Genomic DNA, 17173 nt, shown 5'->3' with positions numbered 1-17173 from the left:
CTCTTTTGTATGATAGTGTTGATTTAGTACTCCACTAAGGTCCCCTTTGGTGTTTACATTTGCTTTCTCCTGTTGCTTTGCTTCCTATTATTCATTCAAGACATATACTATTCAAATGATGACCTATTGCTTTCATTTCTGCTTCCCATCCTTCCTTTACACTTAACAACACCATGACAGATTTGCCAACGAAGTTAGGCATGTTTCATTCCCCTACATCAAAAGTCCACTTTCCTGTCCTCTTCTTTCTCCTCCAAACACAAAACAAAGCCAGCAGCTGTTTAAATCCAACCTTCAGTTTCTAAAATGCAAGTAAACAGGAAATACCTGTTGCATACGGTATCTGCTTCACTGTATTGCATGGTCTGCTGAGCTCTGAGCCAGTTATTTTTATAAATTTTGAGTGCTGTTGCTTGTTCAGATCATGCACTGTTATCTGCCAAGCTTATACAGAGAGAGTTTGTGTCCTAAAAGAAATCTTTGACTGATACTAAAAAACGACTCTCCCAAACATTAAAGAACTAGGCGCTTTCTAGACATGCAAAGCATTTGCTAGAAATCAGATGTTTTGAAATATGTTCTTTGTGTGATTTATTATTTATTGAAGAATTGTATTGAAAATACCTATGGAGGGAAATAAATAACTTTCAGGTAATATGAAATAGAGCAACATTTTTGTGAGGATTGGATCACAGTGGGTATGGATTTTTCAAAAGTCCTGATCATTTGCAGTTCCACTGGAAATCAATGGAAACTGCACCTGCTCAGCACCTCTGTAAAATCAGACCCTCTAGGATTCTGAATAGTAACAGCAATTATGCTATCAAGGGCAAAATTACTAGAACTATACATTTTCTTGCCTCACAGTTATTCTCTGAAAAGTGTTTTTCTAAAAATGGTGTCTTGGGGTTTTCCATTTCAGTGCAACTCAGTGTCTCTGTAACTCACTTGTTCCATTTCAAGGGAAGAATGTGTTGGTTTTATACCAGAGATGTGAAGGATAATCCTTTCATTTCCTTTTCCGTTATTTTTTCTTTTTCATTTTTCATTTGATTTTTTTTTGTTTATTTTTATTATTTTTCTCACAAGCACCACCAGTAAAAGTTTTGGGGAGTCAGAGTCTGTCTCTTAGTTGTACCAGCTATCATTATCATGTTATGAGGGAAAAGAAACAGGGCTGTACTTAATGGCAGAATGACTATGTCAACAATCTCACTCTATTGTAAAAAGAGATGAGCACCATACCGATATGTAAGCAAGAATGATTATTTTTAAGGTACATAGTGTAATTCTCCCATTCTCCTCAGAAACAGTAAGGCAATGACTGAAATATTTGGTCTGGGTGTTGCAGTTCAGGAAAATTTGGATCAGAAGAGAATCTAGAGAAAAGCGAAGAAAAAAAAAAAAAACAACTATTAATCATGGAATACCAAGAGGAATGGGTTGTTTAGTCTAGGAAACTGTCACAATTGCTGCAGAGTGGGAGCAGGCTGCCCCCGGGTATGTGCAGATAGAGCTGATCCTCCTAGAGAAAAGCGGTTCACCAGATCACCGTTTTAGGTCCTTTACAGACCTGTGTTCATTGATTCTATGGCTATTCTAAAAAAGCCTTCCACAGGTGGTGTTGTCTTGGACCTGAACATTGAGAGAGAGATTCAACATGGCAAGATCGAGCAGAATCTGTTTCTTATCTTCTGTACCTGGCTTCTCTCCTCTTCCTTTCCTGTCTGTTTGGCCTGTTTAAGCTTGGCTTTCTCCCTTAAAGGGGAGGGGAAAAAAAAAAAAAAAAAAAAAAAAAGGAGAGGGAAAGAGAGAGAAGAGAGAGAACCCCCATAAATGTGGACAAGAAAACTAATTTCTATTCTGATCTGAAGTGATAACAGCAGCTCTAATCAGATGGTCCTGTTTCAAAACCCACTCTGACAGAGCTGCCTCCTGTCGATGTGTGGGCAAACTTCTCACTCGCAGGCTGTGAAGAAAACACCAGTTTGTAAAGACAGACTCTCTGGCAACAGTAGAAGATCCTTAGTAAAACAAAATAAAACTTTGGCTTACTATCTTGAAAGGTTTCAGACTAGCTCCTCTTCTGAACATGGATGTAACAGTGAAGGTCTCAAAAATGCTTCTAAATGAATAATCTAAGCTGAGGGGAAAAGATTGGATCAACAGAATTTTGGCATTAATTTCAGAGTGCCGTGTGCTTTTCAGCTTGAACTTCCAAATATTTTTGTGTTTCAAAGCTGTCCTTTTGAACTAGAATACCTCAACACTTAAAATAAAAAGAAGTTATAAGCAGGGATAGTTGTAGACACTGAAACCTTTGCCCACAAAGAGTTTTAATTTTGATGAAACAACAACAAGAACAACAAAGTTTGGAACACTGGCTGCTCATAACCCTGAAAACTTTTTGAATAAGATAGTAGACTAACACTAGCTGATGTAAAGGCGCCCTCTTGACAGCACATGTATCTGTCACCTCATCCACTTCAGTGGATGCCTTGCTAGCGGGCTTTTGATTTCCAGATTTTTGTTGCAAATTACAGCTCTTCAGTGTCAGCTTTAACCCTGCCTCTGTCCTTTTGTATTATCTGTATTCTTTCTAATTGGGTGGCACAATTTATTTCCTTTAAATCTGTGCGATGTGGTAAAAGGACCATGCTCAGTGCCAAAATTTTGTTAGTAAAAGAACGTTTGATTCCCAATAAATCCTGTAGTCCTTTCTTTGTCATGATTCAGCCCATGATAGTTTAGACAACATCCTTGCTGACTCCATGCTTTGTTATGACAGCTTGCTTGTTCCTCCTAGAGCCAGATATCAACCTTTTCCTCATCCCTAGTTATTCTATGGCATTTCAGAATTTAGAAGGCAGCTGTGTTAAATACACTGAGAACCTCTCCTTACCATCATTGGAGAGACCTCTCCATCTGTGTAATAGCACTTCTTAAATCAATATCATTTAGCTGTCTCTGGGCCTGGCTGCAACTCTTTGCATATTTAGTTCTTTTCAGGGAGTGTGCAAATGTTACAAAAAATCTCATTCCTGAGAAGCATAAATACAGAACATTGCTGTTCACAGGACTCTGGCATTTCTTGTTGGATCAACTGATAAGAAGGAAGGGGACAGAAGAAAGAAAACATAATGCATGTGCATTTTTTCACTACGAGGAATGCATTAAACAAAAAGCCTGGCACTCTATGGCTCTGTAATCTTGTGGGGATCTGACCGTGCACTATCTGTTTTGGGGAGGGCTGTCATGGTGAAGCCAGAATTATTTATATGTGCTGCCCAAACTTAACTTGGAATTAGGATCCACCTCAATCAGCAGCAAGTAGCCAACCTGAAAGAAAATTAATTTTTGGAAATATTTTCCAGTATTTCCCATTAGGTGATGACAGGTTATGTTTTGGCTCATTGGTTACATAGTATCACGTTCAGGAGAAAGTCAATATTGTTTTTTGCAAAGTGACTGGGGAGGAGTGGAGGAACTGGAGAATCATTTTGTGAGTTGTAAACAAAACCTTTTTTGTCACTTAGATACAGGGAAGACTTGCTTTTGGCATAGGATCAGATAACCATATCTAATAGATGCAATGAAGCTACTTGCAGTAGTTCATTGATTGCAAATACATTTGAGCATTTGTTGGATCCGGGCTGCACAGGTTGCTAGCTTGGGACTTACATAAAATGCTTTACATGCAGCCACTATACTTCTTCCAGTTTGATTAGAAGTCTGGATATGATACCCCTAATTATAAAGAGATATTACCAAGAGAATAAACCCTGCTGAGATTCCATTATGATGGATATTGAGATAGTGAAACAATTACAATGGTAGCCCATATGAATGTCAAAATAAATGAATAAAGTCTTGCTAGTGGAAGTTATAATGCTGTTAAACAAATGAGATTAAATCCTGAAAGCAAGCAACACACATAAATGTGTCAGTTCTGCAGTCCTGTCTGAAGTAAGGAAGTTGAAATGAAAATATCAGTAAGGTCTGCAAATGCATTTAGTGGATACCAGATCCACGGCTTACTCCAGATCTGCATGTGAAATGTTCCAAAATGGACATGCTGGTACACTAATATGCTTGGTTTTGTTGTTTCACACTTTTCATTTCTGTGCAGTAATTGTTAGAATAGAACTGATCTAGACTGATGAAGTACAAGACGATCTATTTTCTCTGCTCCTAGCAGCTCTGCAGAGAAGTCGGATAGGGCTATCTGAAATAACTTCCAATCATTAGCCTTTATCCGATTCAATATAGACTTCCAGGAAAATGTGTCGTTGAGGACCAGATCATCAGTGCCTTCATTTAGCTGAAGAAAATCAGTTGTACATATACCATGATTCTCGATTAACAGTATGGGTTGAATAAGATTGCATCCATCTTTTTGAAACCTGCTCTCATTTGTTACAGCCAAATGCTCATAGAAGGCACACTGCTTTCTATGAAGTTTTCATTTTTTTCTCAACTAATTAATCTGTTATCATGTGATGGGATCTATTCATTTCCAGAGCTGTAAATATTTGGGAACACGGACTAACACACTAGTCTTACATTGATGTAACCCTTAACTAGAAAAAATGTTCCAGATTTGCTTCTTAAGTGAGAGAGAATCAAGAAGCCAAAGAGATATAGCTTTCAACAAGCCACTGATTGGTGTAACTAGAATTTACTTGTGAATTTTTAGAAATCTTAGAATGAAAAGGACATGAAACATCCCCCGCCATTCCACACTTTCTTTGTCTATCACTTCCATCTATGTAGCCTTAATGTGATCAGGTGCATACTACTTCTTCATTAGTGTTTCTCTGTGTATTAGTTCATAATTAAGACCAACTACCATGATTTTCACATGGCAGGTTTCAAGTTAATCATTGAAAAACCTGCCAGGATAACCACAGTTACCTAGGTACCAGTGAGATGCTCAATCATGTGCCTACCTGAAAAGGTACAAGTGGTCTTGCTGGTGCTGTTGGGAATAGGCCTGTATTATATCATTGTTTTACCACTCTAGCAGGTTTCGTCAAGAATCTAGGCTGCTTTTGCAATTCAGGTTTGCAAAACCTGGTTAGAAAACTCTCCTGTTCTAAGGAGATGCACACAGTTTTTGTGCTTTAGCAGTTATGTATTCAGAAACAGAAAACTGGATAGTTTGAAAATTCTTGTTTAAAAAATTTTGGGGATCTGAGATTTTAGGTTTCATCAGGTGCTTTGAGAATGCCTTCTGTAATTGAGTTAAGATGTAGGTGCCTCAGTTATATTTGTGGAAATGTCTCATATTTAAGTACTTTACTGAATCAGGCCTTAATTAATTGGAAAAAATAGAGATATAAATGCATTAAGGGTTAATATTACAGCAACTTCAATTAATGATCCAAGATAATTCTGCTTAGCTACAAACCATTATAAAGGAGATGCAAAACAGCCGTTATATGCAGTCACATATAATAGTGTTATTTAACATGTGACCCAGCGGCTTACATTATCTAGTGCAGATGTTTTCAATTGAAATAAGCACATAAAACTTGCCATCTCCTGGCACAACTGGTAGAACATTATTTCTGCTAGAAAAATAAATTTTGTGCTGCACAGATATTTCATCTGTCACAGCCATGATCCATAAAACTGGAAAACTTTTCTGTACTGAAGACTTGCCGAGCTGAAAAGGAATGAGAACAAAGTGCATTTTTCACCTTCATCTTTTATTTCTAAATGTCTCTGACATTAACATATACAGGTGTTGGATTTCTTTATATAGTAAGAGATCAAATACTGTGAAATTTGTTGCAACTGGTTTTAAATAAAAATGCCTCTGAAAATAAAAAGATGTGAATATAAATACTTGAGCTCTGTTCACTACCTATATGAGCCGACTTAGTATATAATTTGTATAAAGTTATATAAAAAGCAAATGATTAATTGCATGACTATTAACAAAATAAACATTGTAGTTTTCCATTTGCTTAAAGAATTTTAGGCTCAGAGTCTTGGAGGGACTCCAGCTTAAAAGAATGTGGTTTTGCACCAATTAAATTTGTCTTGTAGTTTCAAATGAATTAACTCATACTTTCTCTCCAGCTGCCTGTTCCATAGTATGATCCATTATGGGATGGATCTCATGTAGAAGTAGCTACATTTCTGTGTGGGTAAATTTAAATATAAGGCTTTTACAACAAATTAGTTTTTAGAGCATTTGGGAATCCTTCTGAAATAAAGGTGGTGTTTAAATGCTGAAGAATAATGTTTAATTATAAGTAGGAAAGATACCATTTACTTGAAATAAGTGCTTATATTTTTGTAGACAATTGTCTTACTACAAAATAGCAATAGTGAGTTACTTAAATACAGCTAAATATCAGACATCTTTTTTTCTTAATTATTTTGTTTTATCCCACTGGAGCAACAAGCAGCTGTGTTACAACACAGCCAGCTCCTCTTCGGTAATAAAGATGCTCCAGTGTGCTAACTGTTAAATTTCTGAATTTGTGAGTATTTAAATCAGATGTCCTAGAGAACAGGAGATAATCATATAAGTGTAATATTGGGACTGATGAACTTTTCAAAGAAAAATAAGCCTGTTGGATATAAAACAAACAAAAAAAAATGACCCTTTCTGCATCATCAAAAACATCTTTTATGTTTTTCATCATAAAAGAAAAAAATAGAACAGAGATATTGATGACTAAATAGATACCTGCATGTGTGCAAGGTAAGGCAAGGAATTCTGTACAGCGTACAGAAAGATGTAAAATCACAACAATCTAGCTCAGGTTATCAGTAACAGTTTAGACTACATAACGTGGAGGTCGTCATGTGATAATTTACCCTGCTAAAAAGTTAAATGAGTTAGCTAAGGCTTGAATGATGTGTTTCTGCACTGCTCTGCAGCACAGGCATGTGGAGGGTAATGTTATGATTTGGTTATGAGGCCTTGATTTGTACAAATTACATCTCATTTCATGCATGTGTTCTCTTGCTGGCATTGGTGACCCCAGCCTAAATTACTACACTGAAATGGTGTTATAAAAATTTTAAAGCTCAGCCTGATCCTTCTCACCTTATCTGTTTTATCTGTACCATCATTTGATTATCTATCACTAAGGGAAATGCAGAGTGGACTTTAATAAGAATTTGCCAATCTCATATTGCAATTTACTTGCCTACCCTGGGAAGTTATCAATTAGATCTTGGTTCAGACTAATAGGAGGAAAAAAAAATAATTAAAGATTTGGTATCATTATCCTGGGGTTTTAGAAGAACTGAGACAAGGTCTGGCTGAAATTCTTCTGTGAGGTTCAGACACATGAAAGATATGGGAGTTTGCAGGGAAAAGTTACTTGAAGGGTTGTTTGCCTTTCTGGTACAATATGGCTCATCTGTCTAAGCTGGTGCTGCGGCTCTGTGCTTCAGGTTAGGGATAAGAAAAGACTTGGTAACCCTTATACACATCAATGTTACATGAATAGAAGAGCGAGTAAGTACTACAGATCAGCTTGAAAATTCCCATGGCTCTGTATCTGCCATTGTGTTCACCTCAATGTCTGTGATAAGAATTTAGATTTGAAGAATCCTTTGTTTTTTGTTTGTTTGTTTTTCAAGAAAAAAAAAAAAAGAAAAGAAAAGAAATTGCAGTGTGTGTGAAACAAAGCAAATCTAGAAGCAACTACAAAAACAAGTCTTCTCTTATATTTTACTGGTTGAGGGTTAAGGCCAAGGATTCCTAGTTCTGGAGTATTCTTATTTGGTATTTTATTTTATTGGGCCCTTGTCAGTGGATATAGATCCACATTCAAACTTTCCTGAATTAAAGAGAAAGCATAAATGAAAAAGATCCTTCTGGGATAAGCTCTGAGGATGATGAATGTTCACCATCCTTTCATTACACAAGAAAAGTGAGTTTTGTGGTGAAAGGAGTGCAAAAAGGAGTGAAGACTCAAGCCTTCATTCCAAAAAGTACTAGTGACCTTTCTACATGTTGGTTTTGAAGGACAAATTTGAAGTGAGCAGTTTCCTTTCTTTGCAGTGGGAATGATGTAGATTTTCCTAACTAATAGGGCTGTTCAGAAAATTGCATTGAATGCTGAGATGCCACAGTGATGTGACACCTTAGAGAAATCATTGTGAATAACTTAAAAAGCCAGAAGATACATTATTCTTAACTGAGAAATAGCAATTATTAAAAAAGAGCTTATCGGTTCAATGCCATGTAAAAAATCTCTACCTTCCCCCTGCTAGAGGCATATTCAGAAGATATTTTTCGTAAGGTATTTGCAATATTATCCATTAAAGAGCAAAGCTGCTCTTCTCTGGCAGGCATGAGTAGCTGTGGCTTTCACACAAATGCTTTCCCTCTCCTCACCACGTTCTTTGGAATGCAACACTTTGTCAAGGGTACATCAAGAGCATTTGGTCATTTGCAGTTTCTCAGAGCAAATGGACTACCAGGACACAGGAGTCGTTGACTTCTAGCATCGAGGTTTAAAAATAGTTTACATTCCCATTGAGTTAACTTGAACAGATACACCATTGTTTAATGAAATATTGTTGATAGATGCAGTTTTCCATTGTAGCACAAGAGGAAAGCGTCAGTTAAGTGATTTACTACCTTGATAGTTTCCAAGTCAATATCTATGTAGATGGCTAGTAAGATGCCCAGAGTGTTCTGATCAATGGACTGTTCTTCATGTATGTTTTCTTGGGGGGAGGGGTGGGGAGTATGGGTATTATAAGGCTGTTGAAACCAAATCCTGAATTCTTTATTTTACTTACAGCTGGGGTATCGATAAAAGCAAAAGCAACACATCCTGTGTTTAGATATTGAGGGCTGTGCTGGAGATGAGATCCAATGTTATGCCTTTATCAAGTAGTTCCAATGTTGTGGTAGCCAAACTGGTGCACGGACTAGTTGTAAAAAACAACATTTGATATCCTCACTTCCATATCTCATCTATCCTGCAGTTCCACCCCAGGCAAAGATTTAGTGGGGACAGAATTGGTAACTGGCACTGTATTCAGAGATGAACTGGACTTAATCTTACGTGGGTTTCAGGGGTAAGGATATGCTGTATGAAACATACCTGCTTGGCAGATGTGAAGTTTTCTGTCACAGTGTTATTTTTCTGGGAGAGGCAATGCATCTTGATCCTGGCTACCAGCTGCTTAACAACAGTGCTGTGATCATCCGGGAGCCCCTTTGCTTAAAGGTGACAGAGATGTCACTTTTTGTAGGATTTACCATTACATTGACCATTTCAGAGATTTCTGATTGAGAATACCCTTGTAGGCCCAGTCTTCCTCTTTTGACATGAGGCAAGGAATAAAAGAAACTGCAAAATTTGGCTTTTATTGATTAGGAGAATCCTAACCTCCTTGCTCATCTTCTGGACTTCAACACGATCCTCTGAGTTTTTCTTCAGGATATTTTCAGTAATTTGAAGGATGTTTCAGGCAGTCTCCCCTAGAAAATGCACAATGATAGAGGGAGCAGAATGTCCAACCTTCTGTGTGGATGCAAAGGTCCTGTAGTCTGTTTCTCTTTACTCCTGGTCCTTTTCCTTCTTTTTTATTAGTTGTGTTTTTGTTTTGATGCCGGAGTTTATTTTTCTTTTGGTATTTCCTATTACTCAGCTCTCCAATTCCCAATTTCTTTTGTTAAGTGATTAAATGATTATCAAATGGGCAGAGGATTTTTCAGCACTTCTGTTGCTATGGTGACCAGATGTGAAGGCCAGAGAAGGAATAGAATTTGAGCTTCAGAAATAAAATGGAATCAAACTACTTTTGCTATTAGAGAACTTTTCCCATGATTCACTTTTCTCCAATGAGGTTAGTTTTATGCAAAGGAAAACAAAACAAAACAAAACCAAAAAAAAAAAAAAAGCAAGAGATAAATAAAACTAATGCTTTAGATGATCGTGAAAATAAAGCATCTGATATTTTTTATTATTTTTTTTTTATATCAAAATTTTATTAGCTATAGCATCCTTTCCATTAATTGTCACTGCAAGTTATTAGTCTTATGTACTCTGGGTAGAAGTGAATGCATGGACATGTTTTTGGTAGAATACATGAAAAGATTAGGTCTTGAAGATTAAATGTAAATACACATGGAAAGTCAATACTGGACAATTATTACTCCATTCATTGAGTCTGGGTGACATCTTTGTCGGCCATGAGGTGTTGGAATAGTCACGATGGCAACTAAATTAGCCACTTACTCTTTACAGCATGAGGAATTGACAAGTTGAATATCACCCAAGGGAATGGGATGGTTTTTAAGGTTTAAGTCCTGGCAGTTAATGTGATTTATTTATTTATTTATTTATTTATTTATTTTGAATATCTAATTGACAGGAGTGAGGGATCACAATATTTCTTTGCCCATGGAAACTTTATTTTTCTTTCTGCAGTCCTGATTGCGTAACTGAACAAATAGTGAAATATGTTGAAGTTAAGGCAGGGCAGTGAACAGATGTTGTTACTTATCATTAGGTCATTCAAGCTTGTTTGAAAATTACTAGATTCTGTCCAGCTACGGTGTTGAACTCCAAACAGTAGGCATAATTTACCTGTACCAGAAAAACCTTCTCAAGCCACTGGTCTTGATGTTTATCTGCCAAGCTTCCAGAATCCTCTTTCATTCTAGGAGGCAGTAATGCTTCTTTCTGGGTGTCAAGTTATGGGAGCAAAACCTGTCGGAGTTGGTCCCCTAACCTCAGCCTTTCCTGACCACGTTTTCATTTCCTGGGCTTCAAATGTAATTGTACTTATTTTCATTTCATTCTAACGTTCAGGACAGAAGGACCATACCTTAGCAGGAGACTTTATCAGATGCTTTGCTTTGTGTCTTCCAACAGAGAAGGATTTTCTTTTTTTTTCTGTGAGTTATGGTATTGGCTGACTGGGACAGCTGTGGTTAGATTCATTAAAAGTCTATTTTGTTTGTTTGTTTTTGTTGTTAGTGGTGATGTTTTGTTCTGTTTTAAATGGGTGAGGTCAAGGACAAAAAAGGATTGTCTTCTGTCTTGCATTTATACCTAAAAACCTCAATGGGAATTATTTTAGTTGACGTGATTTACCTGAAATGTGGCTGAATTTAAGTTAGGCTGTGTATATCTGTACTTTTTCCACATCATTGGTTCCTCATTGCTTCAATATTAATAGCAACTGTCATGCAAGATACCAAAAAGAATCTTTAATATATTCTGCTGAAGTCCTTTTGTGTCTGTGTTGAGCTTTAACATAGTGCCTCTTATTTCTGCAGGCAAAGAGCAGTCACATAGAAGAGCAATGTGATAACGAAACGGGTGCAAGTACTCTAGCCATCTCTCTCACTTGTTTGAGAATTTACTTTATTCTGTATACTGTTGTTTAACACAAAATAGTATTTTCCTTACCTGCAGTCTTTCTCACATTATCTTTTCATGGATTTACGTTGATTCATGTAAAGTCTGACTTTACATGGATGTAGAAGTAAAAAGTTGCTGTATAACACTCTGACCTGCTATAATGACTGTATTGGCATTACAGTGGTTTGGATCCTGGTAGCTGCTCTTGAAAATGTGATTACTTTTCAGGCTGTCAGACTGCGTGTACAGGTGGATGTCTGATGTTCAGTCTTTTCTAATTTCACCTTGTGTAGGCAAATATATGTGTATATATATATGCGTCCATTAAAACAGACCCTACCTGGTGGATGCAGAATGTCATGTGCCTCTGAACTGTACAGAATTCATAAATTTCTTCAAAACTGTGGAGCTCTCCGTCTAGGAATTACCTATCCATCTGTGTAACACTTCCTAACAGATTGGTGATTTTAATGATTGAGAATAGGGATTAGAAACTTCACCTCTTCCTCTGCCTTTCACTGAAGAATCATCCTGAGCTGGAGTTTGTTAAAGAAACTCAGCACTGAAAGTATGTTGCCAGGGGGCTTGACACACCAGATTTCAAAGACCCACACTGCTCTACATCTTTATTGCCTTTCTTTTTACAGGTCAAGACATCTACAGAACACTGCCTGAAGTGACATTGATGAATTATGTAGTATTACTGTTAGTGTGAAATGGAGTAGCTAGAATGTAATATGTGAGCATCTTAGAAACATGATGCAATTCACCAATGACAGATGTGGTAATGAACATGTGGAATGAAAGTAAATAGCATCATGTGTGAGTGATTGTTGAAAATCAGTGATTTTCAACAATAAAACTTTGTGATGTGAGTCCTTATACTCTCTATTGACTCACCGTCTGGATAATTACCCTGTCTTACCTTTTGCTCAAAAGCCTTGGTCCTGTTGATATTTGCTGCAAAAAGTCCTGTGCTTTTCAGGCTGTTTATACTTGGCACTTGATCTCTTTCAGGTGTGCTAAACATCTCACAAGTAGCAAAAGCCAAAATTTTCTGGTGCAGTCTTTCCCTATATAGACCAAATACCCTTCTTGCCCTCTAAAGGCAAAAGTTAGTAAGAACAGCATGCATGTTTCTGAAGGCACAGTTTTTCAGGAACTTGCTGAGCAGAGTATAGAGACACCTCACTTTTGTCTTTGAAAGGAAAGGAATGATGGTAAGGTGGATGTTAAATTGCAGAAAATGTTGGGGGCTGAGAACAGTCTGTTGATTGAGAACAGACTGAGAGCCTTGATCTTGCTTTTTTTTTTTTTTTTTTTTTTTTTTTTTTTCCTCTGACCAATATTTCTCAATTTATTTAGTTTTTAAGACCTTTGATCCACCTCACCCATTGTCTCTTTTCTGAGGTGTCCCAAGTTTAGGGTGGGTGCTAAACTCTGTGTTCAATTATTTGTATGTAAATTACTTATTCTCCTTCATATTCGTTAAACTACTGTGGTTCTGAATATCTCCTTTCTTTTCTAAAGATTCAGAATTCTTTGAATCGGGAATTCTTACTATCTTGTTTTTTGACATACCTCTGGTTTGGGAAGAAGAATTACTGATAGTGGAGTTGAGAGAAGGATACATTGAATGAACAGAATAAAAATTAAAATACTGTTGCAAGAACATTTTGATAAACCATTTGTTCTCACTACCTGTCCCCCCTTCACTTCCTCAGTTAGCTCTCCTGCCATTCTCTTCTTCTGTTCTGCTTTACATGCCATCCGGTCCTCTGTTATTCTGGTTCTTTCGTTGTCTAAAACTTTCCAACTTTTTTATCTCAGTTATTTCTCAGATGACGTAGTAATATGATTTATGACACCTGTCCTGTGCAGACTGGCACTACTACAGAAAGGGCAGATGTTGCAGAACTGTAGTGATAGATAAAAAGTAGGAGTAGGGTGTTTTCTGTAAGCCCAGAGGCAGAACATCATCTCCTACATATTACTGTCTTCTAGCCCAGACCACAGTATTTTGTGTTGTTGCTGCTAAATCATTCTCTATTTCAGGCAGAGCAGTCATAGGCACAACTGTTTTAATAAAAAAACAAACTTCACAATAGTTGAGTGTCCTGGAGAAACCATATTGCTTGGAAAACAGGATTATACTTCTATGTGTTAGTTAACATGGCACTTTCAGGCAACTACATGAGCAATAGTTGTTCACCTGGGGTTAACTTGAGCCATATGGATGTTTGCCACGGGCTGAAACTGCAGTCTGTTGCAACCCTACAGTATGAATTATACATGACAGTTATAGGGAAGGGTTTGGGAACTGAACTGGGGAGAGGCTCGGGACAAAACCAGCCCCAAACTTCAGATTCCTATCAGGATTCCTCATTAAAATAAGAAGCTTACAACTGAAAATGAATACTGCAGAGAAAAATTGAAAATAGAGGAGGCTCTCACAGCAGAGGTGGGGAAGGGTGGTGGAAATGAAAGGTCACCCGGAACTATGCAGAATAATGAAAGCCAGCACTACCCAGTCACAGCCCATTCTCTCCTGGTCACTCAGTTAGTGACCTGAAAATAATACAGATTCACAGTCTGTTCTCTCTTGTCATTGTGGTCAGTGACCTTACAACAACATCCCATAGTCCATTAAAAGAAACCTATAAAAGAAACATTACCGGTCCCACCCTCTGAAATTAAAGCAGGGTGGGAGAGTGTCATAAATAAAGTCTCTTCTAAAGTGAATTAGCCATCTTGCTGTTTGGATGAGAAGACAGGAAATAATGACTGAAATATCTATCAGGTGTAAGCTAAATGAGATGCTGAAGTGACAAAATGTAGCTGGTTACATTTGATATTAGTGCTTTTTCCCCCCCTTTTTTTTTTTTTTTTTTTAAAGTAGCCCTCAGCATAGGAACCACACAGTTCTCTATTGTTCACTATAGTTAGATTCTTGCACAAAATTTGAACTCTCAGGGACAGTCTAGAGTTATTTATAGTTGACTGATTAAGCTCTTGATGTTAACACTAAGGTCATTAAATAAACATTCCAGGGAGATGCTTAGATTTGATATGGAAAAAGTATCCAAGTATGTGCTTGGAGGAGGATTAAAATGTATATTGTCAGAGTTTCAGCTAACTCAGGTTTATGCTTTTGGAAATCCTAACTGTGTCAAGGCAAATTTTACTTGAGTACCACAAAGCTGGAAATAACAGATATATGGGGAGGAAAGGTGTTCAGATGTCCTTCTCGATTTTGGCTAAGACTCTATTTGTGTTTCAAAGCTTATCTGAATCTGTGACTGATATTGAGCTTAGGTGAGCAGGGTAATTTCAAATACAAGAAAGAATTACTAAGTAACTAATTAATAGTAACGTATGACATGGGGTTTCAAGGATAGGTTGAATCCATTTATGCTTTGCTAGCCTATGACAGGAATATGATGTTCTGTTGAAATTCAGGCAAGCTGCTTTTGATTTTTGATTTTTCTTTAAGGACATTTTTTGCTCCTATCCCTCTTTACAGCATTATAGATATGGTTATTCATTATATCATTTTTTTTTCCCAGGCTAACCTCCCTCATCAGTATCAGCAGTATCACCAATATCATAGCTGCTTTTAGCAAAGAGGAGATTACCTCTTATTATGAAATTGTTAAGTATGATGTGACTGGATTTGGAAGAGATGGTCTGAGGGTTGGCCCTTGTATTATCACATAGAGAACTATGTGATAATAAAAACAGGCCAAAGAAGTAAGTGCATCATTCATTGGAATGTGTGTATAGAAACCTTCAACCTTTGAATAAAATGAATAGTTGACTGAGCTTTCCATTCTTGCTTTGAATTTTCAAGATTCTGAAGAGTTCTATTTTTCACCTCCAAGTTGGCATGGTTGTACACCAGGCACTTTCATTTTCGTCATAAATTGTATAAATTTGAAAATAGTCAAAGGTGTGGTTCATGGTATTGACACGTAGGTATGAAAATAGCTTTTACAGGAGTGTCCTCACATTTATTTTCACTAATTTCATTTCATAAATTAATTTTATTTCTGCTTTGTATGTATTTGAGCTTGCTAAAGCCTCACACTATCTGCACTCCCACATAACATACTGAACTGCGTCGCTGCACCTGAATTTAATAGTGGAAGGGGATATCTAGCTTTACATTGCAATTTGCATTGCTTCAGAAATGTAAAAGCAAGTTTATGTATTCGAGGCAAAGCAATCATTTGTTTCAGACTGGGTATGTTCTGTTTTAAGATCAAACATCAAAATGAATGTATAGCTGTGTATGCTTGGGAGGTGTTTTTGGGATGATTTTGGTTATTGGTCAAGAAGCACAGTTTGCTCCTATCGGAAGAGTGCACAGTGCAGGCATTAAATGGTAATGGTTGCTTTGCTCCTTAGCATAGAGAATATCACAGAAGTCCACGATGATAGAAATGACTTTCTGAACTGCTCAGTCACATTAGTAGTGAGGAGTTCCAGATTAATAATTTGTGCCAGCAAATGGAGCAGCAGAGACAGAAAAATGATGGCAAAAAAAAAAATAGTAGTTGATCTGGTTTCTCACTAATATTTGCAAGCGTTAATAAATTTTAAAATGATTCTGAAGCTTATACAGTAGGGAAAAAATGAATGTTTTGTGTAGCTTTGAAGGAGAGTTAAATTCTGAAATCCTGCACTGTAACTGTGGACACTAGTATTTTGTTCAAAATGGCTACAGACAAAAAGTCATACAACCTCCAGTGCACATCAATACCAGGAAAATATTTTAAAAAGGGAGGTGGGGGGAGAAAGGTTAGGGGACTAGGATAATTTATTTATAACAGAAAATTAGGGTGAGAAGTTTCAGTTTGCTTAAGCAATGACAGACTTGTGTATGGCTGAGTCTACAGACACTGGAAGAGTGTACTCATGAAGTAAAGAATTACATAGCATAATAAGAGAAGTAATGGAATGGAGTCAAGTGGAAATTTAGGAAGTACCTCTTAGAAAACCTCTCTGACACTGAGATCTACAAGACTAATAATATCCCAGGGAAGCTGTGGAAAATATCAGCTGAAATATTTAAAACTAGACCTGAGAAGTGTTAGACATACAGTTTATTTCTGCAAACTAAGAAAAGGTAGGAGGTCTTTCCCACATATAGATTCAGTATTTCTATGAATCTCAGTATGTATTCTTATCAGGTCTTGAAAGATAAGCATATTTGAACTATGCCAGAACTTGCACTCAAGTAGGAGCCCTTTAATGAAATTTCAGAGTTCTATGGGAAAATTTTTTTTTTTTTTTTTTTTTTTTTTTTTTTTACTTGGAATCAGTAGATGGGGAAGCAGTTTTCCAACATACTGCTTAAAAATAAAAATAAAAAAAAAAAAGTACCATCACAGTCATATCCATCATCTTGAATAAGTTGCCAGTATCATCTTGTCTGATGGGATTTGGCACATGTCCATGGGTCGTCCCCCCCCCCATACCCAAATATTTCCTTTTGAATTTTGGGGAGAAATTAGGACTTTTTCCTCTTTCCCTTCCAATTTCTTCCCCTCAACATTTTTGTTCTCCTTAGGACAGAAGGGGAGAAAAAAAAAAAAACAACATAAAAGCTTGTTGTTCTTTGCAATATTCATGGGTAAGTAGGAAAATTTCAGTTCTGAAGGGTTGTATCTTATATTTGTAGGTCCAAGAAGGACAAGAATATCAGAGAAGAAAGGGGAAAGAAACATTTAATTTTTAGGTTTCTCAGAGAAAACAAACTTTTAAAATTTTGAAAAATTTTAAAAATTTCGAGGATTCACCCTTATCCTGAAAAG

The sequence above is a fragment of the Netta rufina genome (assembly GCF_964035555.1).
Source record: "Netta rufina genome assembly, chromosome: 1".
Classification (NCBI taxonomy): domain Eukaryota; kingdom Metazoa; phylum Chordata; class Aves; order Anseriformes; family Anatidae; genus Netta; species Netta rufina.
Note: the sequence above shows the minus strand (reverse complement) of the source record.